Below are 16,127 nucleotides of genomic sequence, written 5' to 3'. Positions count from 1 at the left end.
TGTGGATATGAGATATGGAGCAGTCCTGTGCCATATCGAATGAGCACTGGTCACTTCTCAGCATGGGGTGCAGAGGATGGTCAAGTCCTTTATTATATGCAGGTACAACAAACAATCACAGCAAAAATAACATTCGACTTAGTCACCCCTTGTAAGGGCCAGGTCCTTTGAACTGTCCCTTGAATTGGGGACAAAGTAGCAAAAATACAAGTAGAGCAGGACAAAGTACAGACTGATTTGAAAGACTGGCCAGCCTCCTAAGGCAAAGAGTTTTTCTCATGAGAGTTAAATACAAGCGTTGAAGTAAGTTTGCATAAGAATGCACCGCTAATGTGAATAGTCCCCATTCTAACTCATTCTGCCAAACAGGTGAAGCCAGAGCTTTAGGGTGCTTTGGGGCACTGCCTGTACTCATAGAATCCCTACAGTGTGGAAACAGGCTGTTTAGCCCAACAAGTGCACACCGACCCTCTGAAAAGTAACCTACCCAGAATCATTCCCCTACCATATTACTCTACATTTCCCATGACTAATGCACATCACCTACACATCTCTGAACACTATGGGCCATTTAGCATGGCCAATTCACCTTACCTGTACATCTTTGGACTGTGGGAGGAAACCAGAGCACCCAGACGAAACCTGCAGACAGTCTAAACAGATAGTTGCCTAAGGCTGGAATCGAACCTGGGTCCCTGGTGCTGTGAGGCAGCAGCGCTAACTACTGAATCACCACACTGCCTAAAATTGAGTGTTGTTTCCAGAATTTCAAAACAAATTACGTTGTGTTTCTGGAAATCTTTTCTATTTTAGAAAAACATGATAATTTAGTTTGAGGTGGAAAAAATGTTCAAGTTGGAATGCATCTGTGTTTCATACCAACTAGTTTTTGGAAATAGGTATTTTGGTTGGAAGAACTGGTTTATCCCCCTCTTCCTGCTCCATTTCCCTCATGTGAAAGTGTTGTCACCTCTCAAATTTGTGGTCCATCTTTACAAGAGCACCATGGTTTCTTTTATTCACACATGGGATGTGGGCATCCCTGGTTGGTCAGCACTTATTGCCTGTCCCTCAAGAAGGTGGTGTTGAGCTGCCTTCCTGAGCTGCTGCAGTCCACCTGCTGTGGGTAGATGCACAATGCCCTTAGGGAGGGAATTCCAGGACTTTGACACAGTGACAGTGAAGGAATGGTGATATAATTTCAGGTTAGGATGGTGAGTGGCTTGGAGGATAACTTGTAGATGTGGGTGTTTCCATGAATCTTGCCTTGTCCTTCCAGATCATAGTGTTTGTGGGTTTTGATAGTGCTGTCGCAGGCACTTGGGTAAATTTCTGCAGTGTAACTTGTAGATAGTACACACTGCTGTTACTAAGTGTTGGTGGTGGAGGGTACGGATATGGTGTTAATCAATTGGTCTGCTTTGTCCTGGAATGTGTTGAGAATCTAGAGTGTTGTTGGATCTGCACCCATGCATTAAGTGGGGAGTACTCCATCACACTCCTGACTTGTGCCTTGTAGATGATGGGAGTCAGGAGGTGAGATTATTGCTGCAGGATTCTTAGCCTCCGACTTGCTCTTGCGGCCACTGTATTTATATCATGAGACTGGTTCAGTTTCTGCTCAACATTAACTCCAGGGTGGTGACAGAAGGGTGTTCTCTTATTGGAGATGGGCATTGGCTTGCATTTGTATGGCGTGAATGTTACTTGCCATTTGTCAGTCCAAGCCTGGATATTAGGAGAAAGCGAGGACTGCAGATGCTGGAAATCAGAGTCGAGAATGCGGTGCTGGGAAAGCACAGCAGGTCAGGCAGCATCCAAGGAGCAGGAGAATCAACATTTCAGGCTTAAGCCCTTCATCAGGAATGAGGCTTGTGGGCCAAGGGGGCTTAGAGATAATGGGAGGGGAGAGTGGGGCTACGGGGAAGGTAGCTGGGAATGTGATAGGTAGATGAAGGTGAGGGAGAAGGTGATAGGTCGAGAGGAGGATGGAGTGGATAGGTGGGAAGGACAATGGACAGGTCAAGCAGGCGGTGCTGAGTTGGACGCTTGGGACTGGGATAAGGTGGGGGGAGGGGAAATGGGGAAACTGGTGAAATCTACATTAATCCTGTTTGATTGCAGGGTCCCAAGGTGGAAGGTGAAGCGTTCTTCCTCCAGGTGTCAAGTGGTTAGGGTTTGGCGATTGGAGGAGTCCCAGGATCTGCATGTCCTTGGTGGAGTGTGAGGGGGAGGGGAACCTCACCTCCATCCAAGGTCCCAAAGGATCCTTCCACATTTGACAGAAATTTGCCTGTACTTCCACAAATGTCATCTCCTGTATCTGTTGCGCCTGATGTGGTCTCCTCTACATTGGGTACACAGGATGCCAACTTGAGGATCATTTTAGAGAACATCTCTGGGATACTCGCACCAACCAACCCCACCACCCCGTGGCTGAAAACTTTAACTCCACCACCCCCCTCTGCCAAGGACATGCAGGTCCTAGGCCTCCTCCATCACCAAACCCTAACCACCCGACGCCTGGAGGAAAAACGTCTCATCTTCTGCCTTGGGACCCTGTAACCATATGGGATCAATGTAGATTTCACCAGATTCTCCATTTCCCCTCCTCCCACCTATCACAGTCCCAACCTTCCAACTTGGTACCACTTGCTTGACCTGCCCATCGTCCTTCCCAGCTATCCGCTCCACCCTCCTCTGCGACCAATCACCTTCTCCCCTACCGCCATCTACCTATCACATTCCCAGATACCATCCCCCCCAGCCCCATCCACCTCCCATTTATCTCTCAGCTCCCCCAGCGCACAGGCCTCATTCCTGATGAAGGGCTTATGCCCAAAACATTGATTTTACTGCTCCTCGGATGCTGCCTGACTGGCTGTGCTTTTCCAAGCCTGGATATTGTCGAGACCTTGATACATTTGAACATAGACTGTTTCAGTATATGAGAAGTTGCAAATGGTGCTAAACATTGTGTCATTATCAGTGAACATCTCCACTTCTGACCTAACGATGGAGGGAAGGTAATTGATGAAGCAGCTAAAGATGTTTGGGCCTAGGACACTACCCTGAAGAACTCCTGCAGAGATGTCCTGGAGCTGAGGTGACTGACCTCCAACTACTACAACCATTTTCCTATGTGTCAGGTTTGACTCCAACCAGTGAACAATTTGCCCCCAATTACAGTTTTGCAAGGACTCCTTGATGGATTCCTTGTCAAATGCAGCCACCTCTGGAATTCAGCTCTTCTGTCCATGTTTGAACCAAGGCTGTGACAAGGTCAGGAGCTGAGCAGCCCTGGTGGAACCCAAACTGGGCATCACTGAGCAGGGTATTGCTGAGCAGGTGCTGCCTGGTAGCACTGTTGGTGACACCACCCATCACTTTACTGATGATCAAGAGTCAACTGATGGGGCTGTAATTGTCTGGGTTTGATTTGTCCTACTTTTTATGTAGAGGACATACTTGGGCAGTTTTCCACATTGCTAGATGCCAAAGTTTGTAAGTGTATCGGAAGAGCTTGGCTAGGGGTGTGGCTGGTCTGGAGCACAAGTCTTCAGGACTTCTGCTGGAATGTTGTCAGGGCCCATGTCCTTTGCAGTATCCATTGCGTCCAACTATTTCCTGATATGGCGGTGAGTGAATCAAATTGGCTGGGCAGCACGGTGGCACAGTGGTTAGCACTGCTACCTCATAGATGAAAGACTTAACAATCAATTTTTCAATGTATAATTTCAGTTACATCACACTGTAAATTTTTGCCATAAATTCTGTGTGTTAGGATTGAGCCCTCCACTATCACCTGATGAAGGAGCGACGCTCTGAAAGATAGTGTGCTTCTAATTAAACCTGTTGGACTATAACCTGGTGTTGTGTGATTTTTAACTGTGTTTTTAAAGAGACATTTCACAAAAATTACACACATGCTTTTTCAAGCACATTGGGTCATTGTAGTATCAAGGAATAACAGATTGAATTTAAGTATCTCTAGGATGAACATTAAGTTATTCATTCACATAGTGAGGAAAATGATAAACTATGAAACTATATAATTATAACTTAGAAAGTGTGGCTGAGGTGGATTATCCTCACAAGAAGAAGTTAAAACGGGTTGATTGTTTAGAATAGAAATGAGATTACAAAACGACTTGGAACATTCACAAGACTGGCTCAATAATTAACGTCGTTGCGTCACAGTGCCACGGACCCAGGTCCAATTCTAACCTCGGGTGACTATCTGTATGCAATTTGCACATAGTGCTTGTGTCTGCATGACTTTTGCCGGGTGCTCTGGTTTCCTCCCACATTCCAAAAATGTGCAGGTTAGTATCCATGGATGTGCAGATTAGATGGATTTAGCTATGGTAAATACAGAGTTACAGGAATCAGGGTGAAATAGGTCTGGGTGGGACATTTTTTGGAGGATGGTGCAGACTCAATAGGCCAAATGGCCGCTATCTGCACTTTAGAGATTCTTTCATTCAGCAGGATGTTGGTGTATGCATATACTGCAGTTCCTTAAGGTATCTGGATAGGTGAATAAAGTGGTTAAGAAGACACATGGTATACTTGCCTTTATTAGCTAAGGCGTGGAGTACAAGAGCAAGGTGGTTAAACTGGAACTGTATAAAATATTCGTTAGGTCGCAGCTGGTGTATTGTGTGCAAAACTGGAATACACGTTATAGGAGGGATGTGATAGCAGTGGGAAGGGGTGGGGAGGGAGGATGTAGACGAGATTTATTAGGATGTTGAGGAGATTTATTAGGATGTTGTCTGAGCTAGAGAGTTTCAGTTATGAACAGTGATTGGACAGACTGATTGTTTTCCTTAGAGCAGAGGAGATTGAGAGGGACACAATTGAGATGTATAAAGTTATGCAGAGTCATAGATAGGATAGACATGAAGGAATGTTTGATGGAGGGATCAATGACCAGAGGGCATAGATTGAGGGTAAAGACAGAAGGTTTAGAGGATATGCAGGGAAAAAGGTTTTCACCCAGAAGGCAGTAGGAACCTGGAACTCATTGCCTGTAAGAGTAGGAAAGGCAGAAACCCTCGTTCAGAATTCTTTACTTGTGCACTTGCAATGCCAGGGATACAAGGCTATAGGCCAAGTGCTGGAAAATAGGATTGGAATTGTTAGGCAGTTGTTTTAGTCTCGTGCAGACTGGAGGGCTCTTTTCTGTGCTGTAGGTCTCCAGAAGTCTATGACTCTGGTTTACAGATAAATGTGTCGAGCAGTATTCCTGTTGATACTGGACTATACAATCAAAGCGCCAAACTATTATCCTTCGTAAACATTCCCAGTGCCGAATCTTGACAGCTGTACTCACCCTAACATGACAGAAGGTCAATCATTTCATTCTGTTTCTCCTTCTTTACCAGAAAGTGACCAGTAGTGACCAATCCATCAGCCCTAGACTTACTTCAACATTCTCCAAAACAGGTAAAGTTTGCCAATTGCAAGATGAGAGCTTTTATAAGTTGCATGTTATTTTTCAACATAATAGTGAGACAGTGAAATAACTGCACAGAGGCCGGTACTCCGTCACCAAGTCACCTTTTATTTACACGTGCACAGTACACCGTCTGTGGCTCGCCAGCTCAGAGTCAGTCCCCTGAACTGAGGAGATTCTAAATGTCCTGTTCATAACTTTGTTTTATTATGTTCTATGTTCAGACCCACACACCCTACTCTATCCCTGTAACCTTGCATTTCCCATGATAAACCCACCTAACCTGCACATGATTGAACTGTAGGAAAAAAAACTGCAGCACCTAAAGGACACCATGGAGACTACACACAGACTGTTACTGAACTCAGGGCCTGGCACTGTAAGGCAGCAATGTTAACCAATCCCCTGTTAATATTTGGTCAGCCAGGCCTTCCTGATTGGCCCAGGTTAACAACCCCAATCGAGGAGCTCATATTCAACAAGATCCACCTGGTTCCAATCGCTACAGACAGGCATGGTGTGTTCATTTGCTTAAGATTTCCAACGTCACGGGTGACTTGTGTTTCAGAATGATGTCTTTAATGTAACCCAGCTGCAGCACTGTGAGTTAATTGAAAGGGAAATTACCTTGCAAAATGCCTTTAAGTAAAGTGAGACCTGTTCAACAGAATTGATGAGAACACAATGTTGTTAAACTAGTAACCTTGAGACCCAGCTAAATGTTCTAGGGAATGTGGGTTCAAATCCCACCACAGCAGCTGGTGAAACCTAACAGTTCCAGCAAGATCAAGGGGCTGTTGTGGTACATAGTAATGTCCCTATCTCTGGGTCAGGACGCTTGAGTTTAGATCAGAGTGGTGCTGGAAAGGCACAGCAGGTCAGGCAGTATCCGAGGAGCAGGAAAATCGATGTTTCGGGCAAAAGCCCTGCATCAGGAATATTCCTGATACCCAAAACGTCAATTTCCTGGTCCTTGGATACTGCCTGCCCTGCTGTGCTTTTCCAGCACCACTCTGATCAAAACTCTGGTTTCCAGCATCTGCAGTCCTCACTTTTGCCCAGGAGGCTTGAGATCAACTCCTGAGGTGTGTAATAACATCTCTGAACTACTTGATTAGTAAATAGAATGCACAGATTCAGTGGTGGTGTGAGATGGCTTTTTTAAAAAAAATCTACCTGCAACTCTGCTGTTAGCCTTTAAAACAGCATTATCCAATTTTCTCACGTGCAGAGCCATATTTCAGAAAGATAAGATTCTGGCACAAATGAAGCATGAATTTCACACAGATTTGAAGGGTGGAGAAACAATTTGATGAACTTATAAAAAATGTAAACAATGAATCTGATGAATAATGAATGAATAAATCTGATCATTCAAAAGAGCCAAACAACAGCACTAAATAGTAATACTTTGTTTTTTGTCCAAGGAATAACACTACTGGAAGTGGGTGTGGATTGGAGCCAAACTCATAGAATCCCTACAGTGTGGAAACAGGCCCTTCAGCCTAACAGGTCCACACAGACCCTAGGAAGAGTATCCTACCCAAACTCATTCCCTTACTACTCTACATTTACTCCTGACTAATGCCCCTCACCTTCACATCCCTGAACACTATGGGCAATTCACCTAACCTGCACATCTTTGGACTGCGGGAGGAAACTCACAGATACCTCTCGGGGCTGGAATGGAATGGAACCCAGGTTCCTGTTGCTGTGAGGTAGCAGTGCTAACCACAGAGCCACTGTGCCTGTGAGCTGGGCTTCACAAACACTGACTCTTTGATCGCTTCAGGCAGTGTTCACACTGAGCAAGGCCTCAACACAACTAATACACAAATCAGGGGCCGCAACATTTACTTGGGATTTCCTCTTCTCCCAGCCCAGCGTATGGAAAGGATATTTTTGGGGAAGCATAAGTGTGTGCGTGGTATGTGCATTCAGTTCCCTTGTATTCTCAGGACTCACAGATCCCTCTGCTTAACCTTTGGGTGTTGCCTTCTGAGGTAGGGGGAGGGGAAAACGCAGAGAGTGATTTAACTAATGGGAGAATCAGTTGATGGCAGTTAGTGCAATTTTAAAAATTGATAAACCTGTTTAGAGACATTCTTATACTCTTCTGGATTAGGTGGGACTTGAACTCTGGCCTCCTTATGTCAGAGGTAGAGACGCTACCACTGCATTATTGGAATAAATGTTCACTTCCATTTGGAAACATGCAAACCTGTTTCACCATTTGAGTGTGAAATCAATTAAAAATCGACCTGAAATTGGAGGGGATTAAAGAATTAGATATCACAAATACATAGAACTTGCAGAAACATGAGGATTTACGTGGATGTTTAAATATGATAGGTATATGTTTTTGTATTTGATATGAGGCTATCTGAGTGTGCTGCAATGGTGAGGCAGGGCAGCTAAGTAAGATATTTGAACGTTGGTAGTTTGGTTTAGCATACTATGTTAAGAGTGTGGTGCTGGAAAAGCACAGCAGGTCAGGCAGCATCCGGGGAACAGGAGAATCGACATTTCGGGCATCAGTCCTTCATCAGGAAGCCTCACTCCTCGCTTTCTACTACTTAACATACTGTGTTGCTGGGAGACCTGGACAGGAGCCCCGTGGTTTTCCAAGGTCAGGGTATGTCCCAGCACTCCGGACTGGCTGAGCCAGTCAGCACACTTCTGTGGTGACCCCTCCATGTCACTATCAACTTTCCCATTATCTATTGCAGCCTCCCTCTCCCCACTACCCATTGCAGACTCTCTCCTTCCTCTGGTTAACTGCGGTTTCTCTTTCCAATCCCCCAGTCCGTTGACACCCCCCACCCCATTCTAAACCCCCTCCCAGTTTCCTTGGGTCATCCCCAAGACTGTAGCCTCCTGGCACTGATATTTTCTACAATCTAATTGAATTCCACTGACTGTGGAGTGTGGGGACGGTATACATTTCTGTGATCTTTTTCAAAACTCATTTCACAGAATTGTAGAATAATTAGGAAACTGAAGGAAGATTAGATTAGATTACTTTACATTAGATTACTTTACAGTGTGGAAACAGGCCCTTCGGCCCAACAAGTCCACATCGACCCGCCGAAGCGCAAACCACCCATACCCCTACATTTACCCCTTACCTAACACTATGGACAATTTAACATGGTCAATTCACCTGACCTGCACATCTTTGGACTGTGGGAGGAAACTGGACCACCCGGAGGAAATCCACGCAGACACGGGGAGAATGTGCAAACTCCACACAGTCAGTCACCTGAGGCGGGAATTGAACCCGGGTCTCTGGGGCTGCGAGGCAGCAGTGCTACCCACTGTGCCACCGTGCCGCTCACAAGGGTCTTTGGACCCTTGTGCTTGCACTCGTTCTGTCACGTACTGCCGATCTCCTGCCTTTTCCTTGTATACCTGCTTTTCTATCACTTTGTATGTCACTGAGAGAAGTGAGAGGGGTAATCCAAGATGGAGGACGGGAAAAATGTCTTGCTGTAAGAGCTGCTCCTTTCTTTGAGGTATTTTAGGTGTTGGAGGTGATTTCCTTGAATTCCAGGAGCAGCAATTACTGTTTTATATGTTGTTGCATTGTTTTGGAACTTTGGAAAAAAAGTAAAAACAACAGTAGTTTTAAAAGGGAGAAGAGCAGACAAAGGAAGCACATGGTGAGGTCAGTGCAGGAGAGAGAGAGAGAGAGAGAGAGCGAGAGAGCGAGAGAGCGAGCGCCTGCACAGTTACTGCCTTTGCTATTTGAGTTTGTGTATCGCTGGACATCGGAGTGCATCTGGGAAAATTAACAAACAGTGAAATGCACAACTAATCTTGGAGGAACTGTTGGGCGAAGTTCACAGCACAGAATCAGATAAGTTAATTGTTGTTTTAAGTCTGTCCAAGAGAAAGGCTGCAGGAGTGAGTATAGTGGATTCTTTCTTGATTATATGTTTTTGGAGATAAGTCTCTTGATTAAACTTAAAATATAAGCCATAGCTATTAATTTAACCTGGGACAGTGTTTGTAGAGGAACAAGACGGTGTTATTTTCTGGGTCTGTAGATTGTGAAGGAGCGAAAATGGCCTTTGCAGTGATATGTACTTCTTGTCAGATGTGGGAGTTTAAAGAGAGTTTAAGGGTTACTGCGGATTATATCTGCCATAAATGTTGTTGGATGCGAATCTTATCTGATCGAGTGGATCAGTTGGAGAGACAGATAGAAGCGATGAGGAATTTACAACAACAACGGTTTGTGATGGATGGCAGTTATAGGAAAGGGGGAAAGTCTCAGATACAGTCACATAGATGGGTTAATTCCAGGAAGGGTGAGAGAGGTCAGCACCTAGGGCAGGAGTCTTTTGCGAATATACCCATTTCTAACAGGTTTTGGAAAATGTAGGGGGTGGTGGCTTCTCAGGGGAACGTAGCACGAATAGCCAAGTTTCTGGTGTTGAGACTGGCTCTAATGCCCGATGGGTACGTCGGCTTCCAAGAGATCAATTGTGTTAGGGGATTCTGCAATCAGAGGTACAGACAGTCGTTTCTGTGGCCAGCAGAGAAAAAGCAGAATGGTGTGTTGTTTCCCTGGTGCCAGGATCAAGGATGTCTCAGAGAGGGTGCAGAATGTTCTCAGGGAGAGAGGGCTAGCAAGAGGTCATTGTCCACATTGGAACCAACGATATAGGAAGGGAAAAGGTTGAGATTCTGAATGGAGACTACAGAGAGTTAGGCAGAAATTTAAAAAGGAGGTCCTCAAGGGTAGTAATATCTGGATTACTCCCAGTGCTACGAGCTAGTGAGGGCAGGAATTGGAGGATAGAGCAGATGAATGCATGGCTGAGGAGGATTCACATTTTTGGATCATTGGAATCTCTTCTGGGGTAGAAGTGACCTGTACAAGAAGGACGGATTGCATCTAAATTGGAAGGGGACTAAAATACTGGCAGGGAAATTTGCTAGAACTGCTTGGGAGGATTTAAACTAGTAAGGTGGGGGGGTGGGACCCAGGGAGATAGTGAGGAAAGAGATCGATCTGAGACAGGTACAGCTGAGAACAGAAGTGAGTCAAACAGTCAGGGCAGGCAGGGACAAGTTAGGACTAATAAATTAAACTGCATTTATTTCAATGCAAGGAGCCTAACAGGGAAGGCAGGTGAACTCAGGGCATGGTTAGGAACACGGGACTGGGACATCATAGCAATTATGGAAAAATGGCTCAGGGATGGGCAGGACTGGCAGCTTAATGTTCCAGGATGCAAATGCTACAGGAAGGATAGAAAGGGAGGCAAGCGAGGAGGTGTCGCTTGATAAGGAATAGCATTACAGCTGTGCTGAGGGAGGATATTCCTGGAAATACATCCAGGGAAGTTATTTGGGTGGAACTGAGAAATAAGAAAGGGATGATCACCTTATTGGGATTGTATTATAGACCCCCTAATAGTCAGAGGGAAATTGAGAAACAAACTTGTAAGGAGATCTCAGCTATCTGTAAGAATAATAGGGTGGTTATGGTAGAGGATTTTAACTTTCCAAACATTGACTGGGATTGCCATAGTGCTAAAGGTTTAGATGGAGAGGAATTTCTGAAGTGCGTACAAGACAATTTTCTGATTCAGTATGTGGATGTACCTACTAGAGAAGGTGCAAAACTTGACCTACTCTTGGGAAATAAGGCAGGGCAGGTGACTGAGGTGTCAGTGGGGGAGCACTTTGGGGCCAGCAACCATAATTCTATTCGTTTTAAAATAGTGATGGAAAAGGATAGACCAGATCTAAAAGTTGAAGTTCTAAATTGGAGAAAGGCCAATTTTGATGGTATTAGGCAAGAACTTTTGAAAGCTGATTGGAGGCAGATGTTCGCAGGTAAAGGGACGGCTGGAAAATGGGAAGCCTTCAGAAATGAGATAACAAGAATCCAGAGAAAGTATATTCCTGTCAGGGTGAAAGGGAAGGCTGGTAGGTATAGGGAATGCTGGATGACTAAAGAAATTGAGGGTTTGGTTAAGAAAAAGAAGGAAGCATATGTCAGGTATAGATAGGATAGATCGAGTGAATCCTTAGAAGAGAATAAAGAAAGTAGGAGTATACTTCAGAGGGAAATCAGGAGGGCAAAACATGAGATAGCTTTGGCAAATAGAATTAAGGAGAATTCAAAGGGTTTTTACAAATATATTAAGGACAAAAGGGTAACTAGGGAGAGAATAGGCCCCCTCAAAGATCAGCAAGGTGGCCTTTGTGCAGAGCCACAGAAAATGGGGGAGATACTAAATGAATATTTTGCATCAGTATTTACTGTGGAAAAGGATGTGGAAGATATAGACTGTAGGGAAATAGATGCTGACATCTTGCAATATGTCCAGATTACAGAGAAGGAAGTGCTGGATGTCTTGAAACGGTTAAAAATGGATAAATCCCCAGGACCTGATCAGGTGTACCCAAGAACTCTGTGGGAAGCTAGAGAAGTGATTGCTGGGCCTCTTGCTGAGATATTTGTACCATTGATAGTCACAGGTGAGGTGTCGGAAGACTGGAGGTTGGCAAATGTGGTGCCACTGTTTAAAAAGGGCGGTAAAGACAAGCCAGGGAACTATAGACCAGTGAGCCTGACCTCGGTGATGGGCAAGTTGTTGGAGGAAATCCTGAGGGACAGGATGTACATGTATTTGGAAAGGCAAGGACTGATTCGGGATAATCAACATGGCTTTGTGCGTGGGAAATCATGTCTCACAAACTTGAGTTTTTTGAAGAAGTAACAAAAAAGATTGATGAGGACAGAGCAGTAGATATGATCTATATGGACTTAAATAAGGCGTTCGACAAGGTTCCCCATGGGAGACTGATTAGCAAAGTTAGATCTCATGGAATACAGGGAGAACTAACCGTTTGGATACAGAACTGGCTTAAAGATAGAAGGTGGTGGTGGAGGGTTGTTTTTCAGACTGGAGGCCTGTGACCAGTGGAATGCCACAAGGTGCTGGGCCCTCTACTTTTTGTCATTTACATAAATGATTTGGATGCGAGCATAAGAGGTACAGTTAGTAAGTTTGCAGATGACACCAAAATTGGAGGTGTAGTGGACAGCGAAGAGGGTTACCTCAGATTACAACAGGATATGGACCAGATGGGCCAATGGGCTGAGAAGTAGCAGATGGAGTTTAATTCAGATAAATGCGAGGTGCTGCATTTTGGGAAAGCAAATCTTAGCAGGACTTATACGCTTAATGGTAAGGTCCTAGGGAGTGTTGCTGAACAGAGAGACCTTGGAGTGCAGGTTCATAGCTCCTTGAAAGTGGACTCGCAGGTAGATAGGATAGTGAAGAAGGCGTTTGGTATGCTTTCCTTCATTGGTAAGAGTATTGAGTACAGGAGTTGGGAGGTCATGTTGCAGCTATACAGGACATTGGTTAGGCCATTGTTGGAATATTGCGAGCATTTCTGGTCTCCTTCCTATCGGAAAGATGTTGTGAAACTTGAAAGGGTTCAGAAAAGATTTACAAGGATGTTGCCAGGGTTGGAGGATCTGAGCTACAGGGAGAGGCTGAACAGGCTCAGGTTATTTTTCCTGGTGCGTCGGAGGCTGAGGGGTGACCTCCTAGAGGTTTCCAAAATTTTGAGGGGCAGAGATAGGATAAATTGGCAAAGTCTTTTCCCTGGGGTCGGGGAGTCCAGAACTAGAGGGCATAGGTTTAGGGTGAGAGGGGAAAGATATAAAAGAGACCTAAGGGGCAACCTTTTCACACAGAGGGTAGTATGTGTATGGAATGAGTTGCCAGAGGATGTGGTGGAGGCTGGTACAAATGCAACATTTAAGAGGCATATGGATGTGTATACGAATAGGAAGGGTTTGGAGGAATATGGGCCGGGTGCTGCAGGTGGGACTAAATTGGGTTGGGATATCTGGTCAGCATGGATAGGTTGGACCGAAGGGTCTGTTTCCATGCTATACATCTCTATGACTCTATGACTCTATGCTTGGAATACATTGAGGCCAAGTGCAAGCAACAGAAAAGAGCGTACAGTGTCCAGAGTATCCCACCCATCCACCTCCCTCGCCCGAGCCAGAGTCTGTGACTCCAGGGCTGGATTATTCAGCCACTGTGGAACCCAATTCCTCCCAGGCTAGAAACAAGTCCTTCTTGTCCTTGGGGGACTGCTAAAGAAGAAGGGAAATAAGTAAAACATAAGACACCCCCTTGTCGAGCAGTTAGTCTGAGGTCGGCTGAGGCTTTGGTATCCATCACTTTGCTGGTCGTGTTAGATTTGTGATTGAAAAGTGAAAAGTCACAAGGTTGGAAGTCACCTGTATACATTTGAAATCTGAGATTTTCTTCTTGTCACAATCAGCATGACTAATAAGTTGACAGATTCTCCATAAGAAGAGCAACTAATTTCAAGACGAGAGGGCGCAATTTTAAGGTGAGAGGACAGAGCAATAAAAACGACATGAGGGGCAAATATTTTACACTGAGTGTGCTTCACGTGTGGAATGACCTTCCTGAGTACTGTTGGATGCCAGTACTGCTTTTCGCCATTTATACAAATGATTTGGATGTGAACATGGGAGATATGGTTAGTAAATTTGCAGATGATATCAAAATTGGAGGTGTTGAGGACAGCGAAGAAGGTCACCTCAGATTACAATGGGATCTTGACCAGATGGGCCAATGGACCGTGGACTGGCAGATGGAGTTTAATTTAGATAAATGTAAACTGTTGCATTTTGGAAAGGCAAATCAAAGCAGGACTTATACACTTAATGGTAAGGTTGTGGTGAGTGTTGCTGAACAAACAGATCTTGGAGTGCAGGTTCATAGCTACTTAAAAGTGAAATTGCAGGTAGATAGGATAATGAAGAAGGCATTTGGTATGCTTTCCTTTATTGGTCATTGCATTGAGTAGAGGAGTTGGGAGGTCATGTTGCGGCTGTGCAGGACATTGGTTAGGACACTATTGGAATATGCATGCAATTCTGGTCTCCCTGTTATAGGAAGGATGTTGTGAAACTTGAAAGGATTCAGAAAAGATTTACAAGGATGTTTCCAGGATGTTGAGCTATAGGGAGAGGCTGGATAAGCTGGGGCTGTTTTCCCTGGAGCGTCGATGGCTGAGGGATGACATCATAGAGGTTTATAAAATCATGAGCGGCATGGGTAGGGTGAGTAGTCAAGGTCTTTTCCCTGGGTTAGGGGAGTCCAAAACTAGAGGGCATAGGTTTAAGGTATGACCTTAAAGTGACCTAAGGAGCAACTTTTTCATGCATGTTTGGAATGAGCTGCCAGAGGAGGTGGTAGATGCTAGCACAATTGCAACAGTTAAAAGGCATCTGGATGGATATGTGAATAGAAAGGGTTTAGAGGGATATGGGCCAAGTGCTGACAAATGGGACTAGATTAGGTTCGAATATCTGGTCGGCATGAGCGAGTTGGACTGAAGGGTCTGCTTCCATGTTGTATATCTCTATGATTGGCAAAGCACAACAGGTCAGCTAGCATCCGAGGAGCAGAAGAATCGACATTTCGGGCACAAGTCCTTCTCCTGCTTCTTGGATGTTGCCTGACCTGCTGTGCTTTTTCAGCACCACACTCTTGATTCTGATTTCCAGCATCTGCAGTCTTCACTTTCTCCTCTTCCTGTATATCTCTTTGACTCTAATTACAATATTTAAAAGACATTTGGATAAGTAGATGAGTAGGAAAGGTTTAGAGGAGTGTGGGTCAGGAGCAGGCAGGTGGGATTGCTTTAGTTTGGGATTATGTTCAGTATAGACTAGTTGGAGCGAAAGGTCTGTTTCAATGCTGTTTGACTCAAAGTCATCATCCAGCACTCTCATGAATGCCTTAATTGAACACTTACTGTCAGTGTTTAAACTTTCCTTCCAGGCTTCAGTGGAGAATGTTTTGATTCCGATTGTTCTCTATTTCTCTTTAGCACCCAAGTCACCACCAAGTTCCCAGATTTTCAGTAGAAAGTATCTAACTGTGAAGTATCGATACCCCATTTCCCCATTTTGGGAGATCCAGACCAACAAGAGCACTAAGCATCTTGCATCCTTTGGATTGAAGGCAAACACGGAAGCAGAATCAAAGGACTTGGACTGTAGTGCCAATGGTGCCGGTAAATAGTGGTCACCTCACTTCCTGGCACAGTCTACAGAACAACCTCAATTATCCGAATGAGAGGGGCGGGGAGTATTTTGTTCGGATAACTGATTGTTTGGATAACTGATCTGATTGTAAACAAACGAAGCATTTACGAGACCTTGAGATCTTGTTTGGCTAATCTGAAATTCGGATAATTGATGTTCAGATAACCGAGGTTGTTCTGTACTTAGTTCCCCAAGTGGGTATGCTGGAGGCATGGGTGTGCTATGCATGAGCTGCAAGTGTCAGGAGTGGTTGACATTCCAGTGGCTGTTGGACTGTGTAGATACATTGGTGGCAATCATTCTTGGTTGTAGCAGAGAGATCCCTTACACTAGTTAAAACAGATAGGCACGTAGTTTGTGTCTGAGGGGTTCCTGACTTACATCCAGTATTTCCAAATTTGTGGAAACTCCAGGACCTGTTGACGAAGCTGATACATCTGCCCAGTGAGAGCTCCCCGTCCACACCAAATCGGCAGGAGGACTGTGATTGCAATGTTTCCCTCGGCTCTGTAGTGCGACCAACAAATGGAGCAG

The 16,127-nt window shown here is 44.9% G+C and overlaps 1 long non-coding RNA gene across 2 annotated transcripts in view; it reads left to right on the top strand.

The window, feature by feature from the left end:
* Positions 1-4,203: 4,203 nt before the first annotated feature.
* Positions 4,204-16,127, top strand: part of LOC122556942 (uncharacterized) — a 79,922-nt gene continuing 67,998 nt past the window's right edge. For both annotated transcript variants that reach the window (XR_015759679.1, XR_006313718.2), the window contains exons 1-2: positions 4,204-4,325; positions 5,391-5,451. This is a non-coding gene — a long non-coding RNA (uncharacterized LOC122556942). The remainder of the gene's footprint in view (positions 4,326-5,390; positions 5,452-16,127) is intronic.

This window comes from Chiloscyllium plagiosum, unplaced genomic scaffold (assembly GCF_037043375.1).
Source record: "Chiloscyllium plagiosum isolate Xiang-an unplaced genomic scaffold, Cpla_swu_hap1 HiC_scaffold_16, whole genome shotgun sequence".
Taxonomy (NCBI): Eukaryota; Metazoa; Chordata; class Chondrichthyes; order Orectolobiformes; family Hemiscylliidae; genus Chiloscyllium; species Chiloscyllium plagiosum.
The sequence above is the reverse complement of the archived record's forward strand: the minus strand, read 5'-3'. Positions and strand labels throughout refer to the sequence as shown.